This window comes from Saimiri boliviensis, chromosome 13 (assembly GCF_048565385.1).
Source record: "Saimiri boliviensis isolate mSaiBol1 chromosome 13, mSaiBol1.pri, whole genome shotgun sequence".
In the NCBI taxonomy this organism is placed as follows: domain Eukaryota; kingdom Metazoa; phylum Chordata; class Mammalia; order Primates; family Cebidae; genus Saimiri; species Saimiri boliviensis.
Window position 1 is genome coordinate 60,476,823 of NC_133461.1, and position 14,742 is coordinate 60,491,564.

General features: G+C 44.8%; 1 protein-coding gene and 1 pseudogene across 20 annotated transcripts in view; both read right to left on the reverse strand.

Moving 5' to 3' along the window:
* Positions 1–14,742, reverse strand: part of DLGAP1 (DLG associated protein 1) — a 966,546-nt gene that overhangs the window by 196,043 nt on the left and 755,761 nt on the right. The gene's annotated exons all lie outside the window — the stretch shown is intronic.
* LOC141580822 (distal membrane-arm assembly complex protein 1 pseudogene) overlaps positions 1–14,742 on the reverse strand; it is a 33,504-nt pseudogene continuing 18,762 nt past the window's right edge.

Genomic DNA, 14,742 nt, shown 5'->3' on the forward strand with positions numbered 1-14,742 from the left:
CAGTACTGAGGTCTGTCCACAAACTCCATGTCTGCTCTGTGTGTCAAGGGGACAGGAACAGGAGAAGACAAATTGACTGGTGGTACTTTCAAGCAATGCGGTAGGCCTTCCCTTTGGGATCTGCCATGATAACGATACCCCAGGTGGCAATACTGATGCCGATGCTGAGTAATACTCCCTGGACTCGGGGGATATCCCATCTTCATGCGCCTCCGTGCCACCAAGTACATGTATCCTCCCGCCCCCAGCAACCCCAACCCAGAAAGCAGGCGACAGCTCCAGCAGTTATTAAACAGGCGGGATTCTGCTGGGGAGTTCGGTGCTCCGGGTGTAGCTGGGGGTGCAGGCTTGGCTGGCGCAGGCTTGGCGGGCACGGCAGCTGTATCAGGAGGCTCATCGATCTTGAAGGACTGAAGAGGTTGGGATGTCTCAGACCCCGTGTCGTGGATCTCGGCCTCCAATCGTGTGGTTTTTGCCATTGGTTCTGTTTATGTGATGGATTACGTTTATTGATTTGTGTATGTTGAACTAGCCTTGCATCCCAAGGATGAAGCCAACTTGATTGTGGTGGATAAGCTTTTTGATGTGCTGCTGGATTTGGTTTGACAGTAGTTTATTGAGGATTTTCACATCAATATTCATCAGGAATATTGGCCTGAAATCTTCTTTTTTTGTTGTGTCTCTGCCAGATTTTGGTATTAGGATGATGGTGATGAGTTAGGGAGGAGTCCCTCTTTTTCTATTGCTTGGAATAGTTTGAGAAGAAATGTACCAGCTTCTCTTTGTACCTCTGGTAGAACTCGGCTGTGACTTTGTCTGGTCCTGGGCTTTTTTTGGTTGGTAGGCTATTAAGTACTGCCTCAATTTCAGAACTTGTTATTGGTCTATTGAGGGATTCAACTTCTTCCTGGTTTAGTCTTGGGAGGGTGTATGTGTCCAGGAATTTATCAATTTCTTCTAGATTTTTCTGATTTATTTGCATAGAGGTATTTATAGTATTCTCTAATGGTAGTTTGTATTTCTGTGGGATTAGTGGTGATATCACCTTTATCACTTTTTATTGTGTCAATTTGATTCTTCTCTCTTTTCTTCTTTATTAGCCTGGCTAGTGGTCTATCTATTTTGTTAATCTTTTCAAAAAACCAGCTGCTGGATTCACTGATTTTTTGAAGGGTTTTTCATGTCTCTTTCCTTCAGTTCTGCTTTGATCTTAGTTATTTCCTGTCTTCTGCTAGCTTTTGAATTTGTTTGCTCTTGCTTCTCTAGTTCTTTTAATTGTGATGTGAGGGTGTCAATTTTAGATCTTTCCCACTTTCTCCTGTGGGCATATAAATTTCCCTCTAAACAACACTGCTTTATCTGTATCCTAGAGATTGTGGTACATTGTGTCTTTGTTCTCATTGGTTTCAAAGAACTTATTTATTTCAGCCTTATTTTCGTTATTTACCCAGTAGTCATTCAGGAGCTGATTGTTCAGTTTCCATGTAGTTGTGTGGTTTTGAGTGAGTTTCTTAATCCTGAGTTCTAATGAGAGGCTGTTGGTTATGATTTCCATTTGTTTGCAATTGCTGAGGAGTGTTTACTTCCAATTATGTGGTCGGTTTTAGAATAAGTGCAATGTGGTGCTGAGAAGAATGTTTATTCTGTTGATTTGGAGTGGAGAGTTCTGTAGATGTCTATTAGGTCTGTTTGATCCAGAGCTGAGTTCAAGTCCTGAATATACTTGTTAATTTTCTGTCTTGTTGATCTGTCTAATATTGACAGAGGGGTGTTAAAGTTGTGTGGGAGTCTAAGTCTCTTTGTAGGTCTCTAAGAACTTGCTTTATGAATCTGGGTGCTCCTGTATTGGGTACATATATATTTAGGATAGTTAGCTCTTCTTGTTGCATTGATCCCTTTACCATTATGTAGTGCCCTTCTCTGACTTTTTTGAACTTTGTTAGTTTAAAGTCTGTTTTATCAGAGACTAGGATTGCAACCCCTGCTGTTTTTTTTTCTTCTTTTTTTGCTTTCCATTTGCTTGGTAAATATTCCTCCTTCCCTTTATTTTAAGCCCATGTGTGTCTTTGCATGTGAGATGTGTCTCCTGAATACAGCACATTGATGGGTCTTGACTCTTTTTCCACTTTGCCAGTCTATGTCTTTTAATTGGGTCATTTAGCCCATTTACATTTAAGGTTAATATTGTTATGTGTGAATTTGATCCTGCCATTATGATGCTAGCTGGTTATTTTGCCCATTAGTCGATGCAGTTTCTTCATAGTGTTGATGGTCTTTACCGTTTGGTATGTTTTTGCAGTGGTTGGTACTGGTTTTTCCTTTCCATATTTAGTGCTTCCTTCAGGATCTCTTGTAAGTAAGGCCTGGTGGTGACAAAATCTCTCAGCATTTGCTTGTCTGTGAAGGATTTTATTTCTCCTTCACTTAAAAAGCTTAGTTTGGCTGAATATGAAATTCTGGGTTGAAAATTCTTTCCTTTAAGAATGTTGAATATTGGTCCCCACTCTCTTCTAGCTTATAGGGTTTCTGCAGAGACATCTGCTTTTATTCTGACGGGCTTCCCTTTGTGGGTAAACTGATCTTTCTCTTTGGCTGTCTTAACTTTTTTCCTGCATTTCAACCTTGGTGAATCTGACGATTATGTGTCTTGGGGTTGCTCTTCTTGAGGAGCACCTTGGTGATGTTCTCTGTATTTCCTGAATTTGAATGTTGGCCTGTCTTAGGTTGGGGAAGTTCTCCTGGATAATATCTTGAAGAGTGATTTCCAACTTGGTTCCATTCTCCCCATCACTTTCAGGTACACCAATCAAATATAGGTTTGGTCTTTTCACATAGTCTCATTTTTCCTGGAGGGTTTGCTCATTCCTTTTCATTCTTTTATCTCTACTCTTGTCTTCATGCTTTTTTTTTTCATTAAGTTGATCTTCAATCTCTGATATCCTTTCTTCTGCTTGATCAATTTGGCTATTGATGCTTGTGTATGCTCCACGAAGTTCTTGTACTGTGTTTTTCAGCTCCATCAGGTCATTTATGTTCATCTGTAAACGGGTTATTCCAGTTACTAATTTCTCTAACCTTTTTTCAAGGTTCTTAGCTTCCTTGCATTGGGTTAGAACATGCTCCTTTAGCTCAGAAAAGTTTGTTATTACCCACCTTCTGAAATCTACTTCCATCAATTTGTCAAACTCATTCTCTATCCATTTTTTTTTCCCTTGCTGGTGAGGAGTTGTGATTTTTTTGGAGGAGAAGAGGCATTCTGTTCCTTGGAATTTTTAGCCTTTTGGTGCTGGTTTTTCCTCATCTTCATGGATTTATCTACCTTTTATCTTTGATGTTGGTGATCTTCAGATGAGGTTTTTGTGTGGACGTCCTTTTTGTTGATGTTGATGCTATTCGTTTCTGTTTGTTAGTTTTCCTTCTAACAGTCAGGCTCCTCTGCTGCAGGTCTGCTGGAGTTTGCTGGAGGTCCACTCCAGACCCTGTTTGCCTGGGAATCACCAGTGGAGGCTGCAGAACAACAAAAATTGCTGCCTGTTCCTTCCTCTGGAAGCTTCGTCCTAGAGGGGCACTCACCAGATTCCAGCCAGTGCTCTCCTGTATGAAGTTGTTTGTTGACCCCTGCTGGGAGATGTCTCCAATTCAGGAGGCACAGGGGTCAGGGACCCACTTGAAGAGGCAGTTTGTCCCTTAGCAGAGCTCAAGCACTGTGCTGGGGGATCTGCTTTTCTCTTCAGAGCTGGCAGGCAGGAACATTTAAGTCTGCTGAAGCTGCCTCCACAGCCACCCCTTCCCCCAGGTGCTCTGACCCAGGGAGGTAGGAGTTTGGTCTATAAGCTCCTGACTGAAGCTGCTGCCTTTTTTTTTCAGAGATGTCCTGCCCAGAGAGGAAGAATTTAGGGAAGCAGTCTAGCTACAGTGGCTTTGCAGAGCTGTGGTGGGCTCCACTTAGTTTGAACTTCCGTGACTTTGCTTACACTGTGACAGGTACTGCTCAAGCCTCAGTAATGGTGGGCGCCCCTCACCCCACCACGCTTGAGCATCTCAGGTTGACTTCAGGCTGTTGTGCTGGCAGCAAGAATTTCAAGCCAGTCGATCTTAGCTTGCCAGGCTCCATGGGGGTGGGATCCACTGAGCTAGACCACTTGGCTCCCTGGTTTCAGCCCCCTTTCTGGAGGAGTGAACAGTTCTTTCTCACTGGTGTTCCAGGCACCACTAAGGTATGAACAAAAAATCCTGCAGTAGCTTGGTGTCTGCCCAAACGACTGCCCAGTTTTGTGCTTGAAACCCAGGGCCCTGGTGGTGCAGGCACCTGAGGGAATCTCCTGGTCTGCGGGTTGCAAAGATGGTGAGGTAAGTGTAGTGTCTGGGCCAGAGTGCAACACTCCTCATGGAACAGTCCTTCATGGCTTCCCTTGGTTGGGGGAGGGAGTTCCGTGACGCGATGTGCTTCCCAGGTGAGGTGATGCTCCACGCTGCTTTGGCTCACCCTCCATGGGCTGCACCCACTGCCTAACTAGTCCCAATGTGATGAGCTGGGTATCTCAGAAATGCGGAAATCATCTGCCTTCTGCATTGATCTCACTGGGAGCTGCAGACCAGAGCTGTTCCTATTCAGCCATCTTGCCAGCCACTCAGCATTTGACTTTTTAAAGAGATGGAGTCTCACTTTGTTGCCCAGGTTGGAATGCAGTGGTGGGATCATAGCTTAATGCAGCCTTGACCTCCTGGGCTTAAGTGATCCTCCTGCCTCAGCCTCCTTAGTAGCTAAGACTACAGGAGTGCACACTGCCATGCCAGGGTAAGTTTTAAATTTTTTGTCAAGATGAGGTTGTGCTATGTTGCCCCAGCTGGTCTTGAATTTCTGACCTCAAATGATCTTTCAGCCTCAGCCTCCCAAAGTGCTGGAATTATAGGCATGACCCACAGCCCCTGGCCTGATGAAAGCTTTTTAAGTGTACTAACGATCTCATCAGAGGAGCCAAATGCCACATGACTCAAGAAGAAACAACCAAACGGTTCTGATCCAGGGTGAAAGCATTCAGCTGTTCTTCACTCTGTGGTGTCTGTGTGGGGTGTTTCCATTAAGGGTGAGAAGGGAAAGGAATGGCCCTGTGTTGGGGCCTCCAGAAGCAACATGTCCCTCCCCACAAATCACTGAGGTTTCTGAAGAATGTTAAAATAATAATATGTGATTAGGAGAATGAGAGTGCTATGACATCAAAGAAAAAAGCTGGACAAGGCGGAAGGATTCAACATGTGCTTATGTGAGAAATTTGCTGCCAGCTAGTTGAGTTGGGGAATCTGAGAGACTGGAAGTTGTCGGAGAATCTGTGGTTTCAGCTAAAGAAGCAGAGGAAATAGCCAAGGAAACCATTTGAGCCTAATGTAGAGGAGAGGCTGGTGCAGAGAAACTGCGTTGGTATATTTTGGGTTCAGAGCAAAGAGGGACCTGTTTCTTTAGGATGAACTGAGATCATTGAGCTGAGATCGGGCAGATGGACATAGAGAGAGATAACACAATATAACCTCAAGAGTCAAGAGTGAGAGGAGTCGAAGGAGGGGCTCTGTGTGTGTGAGAGAGAGATGGAGAGGCATAGGGAGTTCTTGAAGTAACTGTTTAAGATTTCAAATGTGTGCCAAGATGTCGGGGTAAGGTTGACAGGTATACATTTATCTTATTCTCTATGTATGAGTACCCTGAGACTACCTTTAATTAAACGAATTAATTTATTTACTTTTGAGATGGAATCTCACTCTTGTCACCCATGCTGGAGTGCAATGGCATGATCTCAGCTCACTGCAACTTCTGCTCCCAGGTTCAAGAAATTCTCCTACCTGAGCTTTCGAGTAGCTGGGAATACAGGCATCTGCCACCAGGCCCGACTAATTTTTGTATTTTTAGTGGAGATGAAGTTTCACCATGTTGGCCAGGTTGGTGTTGAACCAAAGTGCTGGGATTACAGGCGCAAGCCACTGCTCCTGACTGCTACCTTGAATTTTAAAATAGCGGGTATGCTTCATGGTGCTTGATTGGATATGCTTCACAGGAGTACACATGTTTGCTAAATGTTTTCAAAACCAGGAGGGTATAGATTGCCACCTTCCTATGGGATGGCAATAGACAAGTTCTCAAGACAGGCAGCAACAGACTCCTAGGGGAGAGGCTGGCAGGGGTGTGGACTTCCTGCATGCAGGTGCTCTGGGATCCTGGGCTTCTTCCTAGACCCTTCCCTGGGTTTGAGAAATGGGAGCGAGGCCGGCTATGGGATCCTATGTGTATCATCTTGGAAGTAATCAGATACAATAAGGTAACTGACATCTTAGCAAATCACACAGCTGGAAGACTGTAAGTGAATCTCTATGGGCAGCCAGAGGGCTCAGATCTAGAAGGAGACAGCTGCTGGATGGGGAATAAGTAACAACTGAAAAGTCAGCACAGCCCAGTGGCAGCCCAGAGGGGTCGAGGGAAGTGACAGGCTCGCTCCTGCAGCCACTCCGGTACAGGCAGTTCATCGAGGAAGCAGTAAAGGACCCAAGGAGAAGATAGAGGACGGGGATCCAAGTCCTAGAAAGGAGTATAAGATGGGAACTTTGTCTTACAAATAGACACGGAAGCTTACTTGCTAGGACAAAGGCAAGCAAGGGTCACCAGGGTGTTCTCAGTTCTGTGGAGGCAGGATCAGCCCAGAGCTTGTGAAGGTGTGGAGCCTGACAGTGCCAACAGGGCATGAGGCCATTCAGGGAAAACAAGGTTTAGGAAGGAGGATGGGGACCCAGGCACATGATGGTCCTGGAGGTCTCGTCTTCCAAATTCCAGGATCTTTGAAGTGGTGTAAAGATTGTGTCTCAGGGTCTCCAGAAATAGCTGGTCCTTGGGATGGAATGTGGCACTATCCTGACAAAACATCTGAACTTCTTGCCGGCTGAGAGCCTTTCATTCACATGCTCTGAGTTTTATCACATTTACTCCAAATGCTATTGGGCAGTTGTCCATGTATAGGTTGGAGAAATTAATAGGAAGGGCAAGAAAACATGAGACGTATATAAAGAAGTACTATAAAGGACAAATAAATGAGATTGGTAGGAAACTAGAAAGACAGAAAATAGAGGAGGGAAATTCCCAGAACTGCTTCAAGCACGAGACCGTAGTGGCCCTGATCTCTGTGGAAGAAGGAGGAGTGGGAGGAGGATGTGTGTTCACAGGGGCGAGCAGCGGCTGTCACTCGTTTCTTTTTAGAAGATGGGGTGGGGGGGGATAGTTAAAAGTTCACCAGATATGGACACTGTCTCTGTTTTCTTCTTCTCTTTCTTTTTTCTTCTTTTTTTTTTTTTGAGACGGAGTTTCGCTCCTTACCCAGGTTGGAGTGCAATGGCGCAATCTCGGCTCACCGCAACCTCTACCTCCTGGTTCAGGCAATTCTCCTGCCTCAACCTCCTGAGTAGCTGGGATTACAGGCACACGCCACCATGCCCAGCTAATGTGTTGTATTTTTAGCAGAGATGGGGTTTCACCATGTTGACCAGGATGGTCTCGATCTCTTAACCTTGTGATCCGCCCGCCTCAGCCTCCCAAAGTGCTGGGATTAGAGGCTTGAACCACCGCGCCCGGCCTCTCTCTTTTTTTTTAATTCTAAAAAAGAATTGCTTCTTATGTCCCACCCGAAGATGCAAACTAATGCCCTGTTTTCTGGAAGCGTTTTAGTTGCAGCTTGATAGACTCCATTTGGGCCGACATGCATTCTTTCCCCTGTAAACCCACCCCAGCAGCCGCCAGAGGGAGACATTCCACGCAAGGTTTCAGTAAAGCGAATTTCCTTGGGGATTACTGCACCCTACATGATACAAATTCCTCCCCGAGCTCCCCTTCGCAGGCAGGGCCTCTAATCTTGACAGTTCCCAGAGCAGTAGGCACGACTATATCGGGCAATTATACCACAGGGAACATTAGGGCTGCTTTGTAAAACCGTAAGCACCCAAGAACAGATGCTTTAAAAATGCAAAACAAGACTGCAGTGACAGCAGAAAGGACACAGCAGCTGAGTCACCTCACTGCATTTCTCCACATCCTAGCCCCTAGGAGGGTGCTCTGCTGGGCCCACGGGAAGGGCTGAGTGCCGCATGCCAACCCGGAGGGTGGCAAGAATGGCTTTGCCTAGAGACCAGGCTTCCTTTGGGGTGTTGCAGGGGGAAGTGGCAATTCTGTTTCCCACATTAAAGAAAAAATTGGCCAGGCATGGTGGCTCATGGCTGAAATCCCAGCACTTTGGGAGGCCGAGACAGGCAGATTACTTGAGGTCAGGAGTTCGAGACCAGCCAGGCCAACATGGTGAAACACTGTCTTTGCTAAAAATACAAAAATTAGCTGGGCATGGTAGTGGGTGCCTGTAATCCCAGCCACTCGGGAGGCTGAGGCAGGAGATTCGCTTGAACCCAGGAGGCAGGGGTTGCAGTGAGCTAAGATTGTGCCACTGTACTCCAGCCTGGGTGACAGAGGGAGATTCCATCAAAAAAAAAAAAAAAAAAAAAAAAAAAAAACAAAAAGAAAAAAAGAAAAAATTAAATTTCATGACTGAGTGAGAAACGGTCATTCTGGGAGTCTACTGCTTGATCTTTTTGAAATCTTCTCAAACAACTCTGAATTAAAATGTCTGAGAGAGCACACTGACTCATGCCTTTCCACTTCCTAGCTTTCCAACTGAGTGGCCCACTGGGTGGAGGTATCTTGCCAAGAGGGAAGTATTTTTCATTTGGGCTTGATCTGTTTGTCACTGAGCTGAGGTCATAGAGACTGGCAGGAATGCATGCCATTAGAAGAAGAAAGAACACCTCTAGGATTCAATAATATTAGTATTTAATACCTTTTGGATATTTTGGATAGCAGGCTTGTGTAAAGAGAAAAGACATGAGTCCATTCAAAGCCAAATGAGAAAAGTCAGCATTTATAACACTATATTTGGGATTCCGGAATTGGGTAACAGAGGACAAAAGTGTGCCTCTCTAAGGAGTTATTTCTGTAGTTCAGCTCACAAAACGCAGAGTGGAATAAACTTAGTGGATAGAAATAAGACATTCCGTTTTTTATTAGAAGAGAAATAGACATAATTTGGTAGGGCTATTTAAATTTTTGAGGCAAACGGCTTTTGTTGGCATGATGACTTCAGTGAAGCATCTGCAAGGCTATCTGAAAGGAATCTAAAATAAATAAAGGGATTATTGCAGTTTATTTTGCGGAAAGAAAAATTTTCAACTTTTCAGCCTACTTTTTTTTTTTTTTTTTTTTTTCAGGAAACATCAGGGGGTTAAAAAGCAGTTTTGCTTTGCTCTGTATACTCTGTCAACCAGTACCGGACTTGTGTTGTGCAGTATTGTAGTTGCAATGAGTTATCTGTATTAATCTCTTAAAAATGTGCTTGAAAATATGGAGCTAAACATATCATGCTAGCTTACTCACAGTATAATTCTTCATAAGAGACTACCCTGGCCAAACCATCAGACCCCAAGGAGCATTAAAATATTGTTTCACTAAGGCCCTGGACTTAAACACAATTCCAGATTCAAAATGTCATTTTAATTAGGGTGACCATATATCCCATTACTATTATTATTATTATTATTATTATTATTATTATTGAGACAGAGTCTCGTTCTGTTGCCCAGGTTGGAGTACAGTGGCTTGATCTTAGCTCACTACAACCTCCACCTCCTGGGTTCAAGCAATTCTCCTGCCTTAGCCTCCCTAGTAGCTGGGCTCACAGGCCTGTGTCACCATGCGTGGCTAATTTTTGTAATTTTAGTAGAGATAAGGTTTTACCATGTTGGCCAGGCTGGTCTTGAACCCCTGGCCTCAGGTGATCCTCCTGCCTTAGCCTCCTAAAGTGCTGGGATTACAGGCATGAGCCACCATGCCCAGTCCCCAGTATAATTATTAATGGTGCTTTTTTTTTTTTTTTTTTTTTTTGAGTCAGAATTTCACTCACTCTGTTGCCTAAGTGGATCACACAGGCACAGTCTTGGTTCCCTGCAACCTCTGCCTTGGGATTTAAGTAACTAGGATTACAGGCATGTACCACCACGTCCAGCTAATTTTTGGTATTTTTAGTAGAGACAAGTTTTCACCATGTTGGTCAGGCTGGTCTTGAACTCCTGACCTCAAATGATCCACCCACCTTGGCCTCCCAAAGTGTTGGGATTACAGATGTAAACCACCACGCCCAGCCAATGGTGCATTTTTTCACACTCAGTATGGAAGAGACACTAAATGGCCACCATGCATTTAATGCCAGCCCTGGAGCCTGCAGGGCGATGGACACATAAGGGCTGTTGTGTCTCCACACTCAGGAACAGCATTGATATGCTTAATGAGGACAAGCTGACGCCTCCCCTTCAGCCTTCCTGCAAAGAGCATGCCTCAACAGCTCTGGGGCAAAAGTAAAAGGCCAGGGTGCTGGAAAATGGGATACAAATTTTCTTACCCAAAGCTTTCTTGCCAAAGCTTGTAGGTATGAGAACCTAATGGGAGTCTCCAAGCATAAATGTTGATTTTGGAGACGGAGCTTAATGAAGGCTTGCACGTGTGAGACTCAGAGTGGCGTCAGCGATGTGCTGAGCAACATTGTGATCTGGATGCAGAGTGAAACTGAAGAGATGATGAAATGATTTCACGCAGACCACAGAGCTGGGACTCCAGCCAGAAGGGTATGTTGACTTACTAGGGGCAAGCAGGCAAGAAGCATCAGGAACGCAAGCAGCACTAAAGTCAGACGTCATGGTAGAGAAAAGCTCCCCCAAATAAGAACTTGACAAAGAGGTACTCGAAAGAATACCCACATCTAAAAGATATCAGTGCCACTGAGTTTGGGAATGGGTGGAAAAGGACTTTTAATATGGGATTTAAGAGAAGAACTGACAGCAAGGGAGAACTGAATGACACCAAAGTACTACACATGCAACTGTGGGTTATATGGAGAACATCATGGAGAAATGAGTTGTGGATATATTTGTCTGTTTTTCTGCATTAGTGCTGCATTTCTGGAAGTAGAAATTGTAGTTTCTATGAAGGCAAGGATTATGTCTGCCTGATTGGAAGGGGCTCCTCGGAGCCCTTTGGTCACATTAAACAGGCACGGGAATAAAGTCCTTCTACACAAAGGGATGCTGGGGCCACTGGGTGACTTGGTGCTTAGGAGCAGAGGACCCTCAGAACATGAACCTTTTCTTGGCCAGGTCTGCAATCTCTTTTGAAATTCAGAATGACATTGTTTCATCCAGGAAAAAGTGGTAAAAGACAGCATCCAACTCATTCTTTCTAATTCCATTTTTTTTTTTTTTTTTTTTTTGAGACAGGGTCTCACTCCGTCACCCAGGCTGGAGTACAGTGGCGTGATCCTGGCTCACTGTAACCTCCACCTCCAGGGCTCAAGCAGTCCTCCCACCTCAGCCTCCTGAGGAGCTGGGATTACAGGTGTGCGCCACCACACCTGGCTAATTTTTGTATTTTTTAGTAGAGACAGGGTTTTGCCATGTTGGTCAGGCTGGTCTTGAACTCCTGACTTCAAGTGATCCACCTGCCTCGGCCTCCCAAAGTGCTGGGATTACAGGTGTGAGCCCTTGTGCCTGGCTGTAATTCCTATCCGAATGAGAACACAGATCTGACTGTTGGAACAAAAAGTGCTTTTATTGTGAGAGCTGTGAATTCCCAAGTTGAAGTTTATATGGAGTGATCTTTACCCATGTTGCCTGAGTGGTATCAGGGGTGGGGGAGTCATGTCTTACTACCCTAGCGCCCAGGATTCCAGCTTCTTGTCAAGGCTCTCTGCAAAGGACAACGCAAGTGTCTCATTTCTGCTCCATTTCCTGCCTCCTTCATCTGCAAGAGCCCCTTCAGGAAGGGTGGAGGATGAGGGAAGCTGTTCAGGATACACATCTGGACTTACGTGACTTTAAATTTTGGGGCATATTCTACAACAATAATTTAAAAGCTTAAGTTAGCATAATCATAAGTGAGCTAATGCTTGGAAATGGTAATGAAGCTAAAGGATATAAAAGGACCTGAATTAGCTTTTTCTTTTAGAAAATAAATTGTAAGAGCGTCCCTGACAGTACTTGTAAAAACACTCTTCGTTGTGACTCAGATATGACTTTCCCAAACTTCTCTCCCAGCTGCACATCAGGCAGAAGGAAGAAGAGAGAGGACCAGGTTTCTTTAAAAATAGAAAGATTTTCAGGGAACACTGTCTCTGCCTTTGAGATGCTTCACACCTCTTCAGAAGCCTGTAATTTGAATGAATCTACTCTCCAAAAAGACTGAGACACAAAAACTTTACAAAGTCTATTTGAGTTAATTTACTCAACAAATATCTACTATTTATTATATGCCAGATACTGGGTATATAATCATGGGAAAAACATGGTCAGTCCTTCCTTCAAAGTGCTCCTATAAATACACATTTGCAAATGATGGCAAGTGCTATGAAGGAAAACTATGTACGAGTAAACTCGAACCCACGTCCTGGGCCTAAATAAAATTAGAATGCTGCCGTGCAACTGACATGCACCCCATCTCCCTACATACCTTCCTTCACTCTGTGCTGGCCCATTCTGCCTCCAGATATTTACCCAAGACACCCCTGTAGGACCCTTCCTAAGACTGAAAGATGTATTTTAAGAATGCTTCACTATAGACTGGGAAACCACAGAGCGGTACTGTGCCAGCTCCTTTGATCTGATAAGCATTGTTCAAATGTAAGCTGAACAGTTACCATGTTTGACCTGAAGTTGAGTTCTCAACAACGTACCAGTAGAGTTGAAAGTAATTGCGCCGGGCGCGGTGGCTCAAGCCTGTAATGCCAGCACTTTGGGAGGCCGAGGCGGGTGGATCACGAGGTCAAGAGATCGAGACCATCCTGGTCAACATGGTGAAACCCCGTCTCTACTGAAAATACAAAAAATTAGCTGGGCATGGTGGCACGTGCCTGTAATCCCAGCTACTCAGGAGGCTGAGGCAGGAGAATTGCCTGAACCCAGGAGGCGGAGGTTGCGGTGAGCCGAGATCGCGCCATTGCACACCAGCCTGGGTAACAAGAGGGAAACTCCATCTCAAAAAAAGATAAAAATAAAAAAAAAAATGAAAGTAATTGCATATGTCAACTGTATGCAATCCCTTAGTCATTAAGGGAGACAGATTACACCAGGCTTTTCAGCCTCTTTTCAGTCTGTGCAAAACACATACATTTGTACTGGGTCCTAGAGACTCACTGTAAAGCAGCAGTGTAGGCATGGAGGATTTAGCATGTGGCATTGACATGAAAAGTGCAGGTTTCCATGCTAGCCTGTGAACCCTTCCAGGGCAGGCATGATTTTCCCTAGCCCTGAACTCAGGGTTTGGCACAGTGAAGTTTTCAGTGTTTGCAGGTCTGAAGGATTCGATAATACTTGATATTCCTCTTTTCTCTTCATTCCCACCATCGCCATGCCCAGTGAATATTGGAATTGGAAGTAGACAGCGTGGGCATAAGTGTATACTCTCTTGCCTCTGAGATCTAAGGAGCCCAGGACAGGCCCAAATCTGGTTTCCTTTATACATCACATATTTAGTTAGTTTTCACTAATATTTAGTTAGTTTTCACAAAACTAAAACTCAGGTCTATAGAAGGTGAATCACTGCTACTCCTACAGCCAGTGAGAAGCACATTTAAAATAGGGAGCCACTATTTTCTGTAGTGGAGAGAGGGATTCTTCTTGTGTGGCTAAGTTTAGCACATACAGCTTGGGACATGGATAGATTTATGCTTCTCTGTGCAGTGGGCTGTCTCCGTAAATACCCAATGGGCTTTCATTTTATGGTAGGAAAGAGAAGCCACCATGAACGGAGACCTTCTCACATGCTCTCATCCTACTCCTACCAAAAGGAAGGAATATTTAGGGAAAATGACTTGAAGGGTTAGGACTCAAGCTTCCTTGTGATGAAAAATTCTCACCTGCCCCTGCAGATTTTGATGGGGGCCCTGCTTTACCCCACCAGCCTTTTTCCTCCATCCTCAGTTTCAGGCTCTGCAGAGGGACATGAATTTGGTTTTTGTTTGTTGCTTTATCAAGAAGAGGTATAGGTTTACAAGGTTAAAGACTCTGGTCTAATGGTCTCCCCACCGCTCGTAGAAAAGCTTCCATCAAGGACAGTGCTGTTGACTGTGGAGAGGAAAGCACAGCCCTCTTTTACTTATTTATTCCATATATATTTTTAAAGCATTCACTATCGATGTCACTGTTCTAAGAGCTGGAGGCATAGTAGTGAGCAAGACAGAAATGTTTTTTTGGACGGAATTGAGATGACAAACACCCAAGTGAATATTTAATTTCGTGTAGCAAGAAGTGTCATGAAGAAAACGTAAGCATTGCAAAGGACAAGCGATTGATCTGGGGTGGAGCCAAGCAGCCATGAGACAGAGGTGTGGACATGGAGTGGGGAGTGGGCTAAGGACCCCGGGGTCAGGCGGCAGCAGTGGCAGAGCCTAAGGCAGGAACAAGCTTGCTGGGCTCCAGAAGGTCAGAGCTTCCACGTGTGGGTCACGGTTCCCTGGTGAGTGTCTAATAAATTACGGGTGCTCCTGAGAAGGCGGCACATGGAGGTGGGAGGGCAGATCTGGGGAAACGCAGGGGTGAGGGCAAGACAAAGGCTGGTCTGACTGCAACAGAAAAGTCCAGAAACACGACAGAGGAAGTAAGAGAGAAGGGAGGGGCCACCCT